A 1,874-nucleotide genomic window follows, 5' to 3' on the forward strand; every position below is an offset into this window, starting at 1 on the left:
AGAAAGGGCTTATACGAAATAATAACGAGCATGCCGTAGTCGGGCGTCTACGCGACACCATAGAAAGGGCTTACAAGAAATAATAACGAGCATGCCACAGTCGGGCGTGTGAGCAACGCCATGGAGAGGGCTTATAAGAAATGATAACGAGCATGCTAGAGTCGGGCGTCTGAGCAACACCACAGAGAGGGCTTATAAGAAATGATAACGAGCATCCCACAATCGGGCGTCTGAGCGACACCATGGAGAGGGCTTATAAGAAATAATAATAAGCATGCCTCAGTCGGGCGTCTGAGTGACACCACAAAAAGGGCTTATATGAAACAATAATAAATATGGAATATCCAGGAGGTAGAACCGTCCCAAGGATATCCAAAATTCCTAATCATAAGGGTTGGTCCATAGTAATCATAATAATTGTATGATCATCCACCACATTTCCTGATTATTCTCAAGATTTCCTTAACTTCCTCCGAAGACTGACAATCAGACCGACACTTCACTAGTCAACCAGTCGTCCTTGACCGTGGACATGGCTACTCGAATAGCTTAGACTCTACAGAGGGTGTACTATTTACCCACATCCCACGGGTTTCAATAGTCACTCAAACTAATCCCACGTACGGTTTTTAGAAGTAAACTCTCAGAACTAGTACACACCCATTTTTCTCTCACAAAGACCGACATCACTAGGACTACGCTGCCGGAGGAAAACCATAAGACGGGTAGGCTCCAATCTCAATTAGCATGGGATCAAATTTATACCATGCGCTACAAGGGAAGGGCCATTCCCTCTCGGTCCCAGACCGGAAACACCCATGCCCCTGACCAGATGATTGGATTTAGTCTAGGGCCTTGGATACCTTCATCCCGGCATCTCTACTTGGTGTGTACCTGGTAATATATTTATGACCTACTAGACCGCATTCCCTTTCGGAAAGACCTGCGGCAACACGAAAGGTAAGGTGACACACAGACAAGACTCGATCTACGGTCGACTTAGGAGGTTTACCATTTTCCTGCAAGGGTTAGTACCACATAATCTTGCTGAAGGAATTATCTCACGGTTATTTCCATCACACCCCGACATGCTTTCACTAACCACTCTTGTCCCATGAGATGTGAGCCCATGATCTCATTTCCACCATGACACACCTTACTCTAAGGTTGTCCAGACCAACATAGCATACAAGGTATGAGGCAGTAACCACTCACCACTTGCCTTCCACAAACTTAGCAACAAAAATATCCATCACATGCTCTTATGCAAGGTATGATTTCATGTGAGATTTTTATCAACCTAACCTAAAATCACGCAATAGATGCACCATCACAAACTTCACACAACTTTATGTAAATTTGAGTTCAAGATTCTTGCCTTTGGAGTTTGAGGAGGGTGATGTGTACCCCAAAATCTTGAAGTAAGTCTCCTCTCTCTAAAATCCTATTTTTAAAATATTTCAATTAACACGTAAGCACGAAACAACACACAAAAGTTGTTTGAATTTTTTTAAATAAACTAGAGGAATTTTTAAAGAGGTAGGAAAAAGAATCATACCATTTTGAGTTTTCTATAAAAAGTTGTGGCCAAATCAAGTTTCTGTTTAAATCTGCTTTTGAAAAAAATCACAAAAGAAAACGGTTCAGGGAGGAATACGCCTTCCATAACTGAAATCACATTTAGCAAGAAGCGCTTACTCGTAGGGGGATGTACCAGCCGGCTGGCACCACCAAGGGGCGCGATGAGTGACTGACATGTGAACCCCACCTTTCGGGTTCGTCTCCAACCTTGAGCACGCCTGGAATAGAGCCATGGGCGGGGCTCGAGCGACGAGTCCCTGAGCTAGGGAGCTCCATCTCTCGTGCTCGACACT

Source organism: Hordeum vulgare, chromosome 3H, assembly GCF_904849725.1.
Source record: "Hordeum vulgare subsp. vulgare chromosome 3H, MorexV3_pseudomolecules_assembly, whole genome shotgun sequence".
NCBI lineage: Eukaryota > Viridiplantae > Streptophyta > Magnoliopsida > Poales > Poaceae > Hordeum > Hordeum vulgare.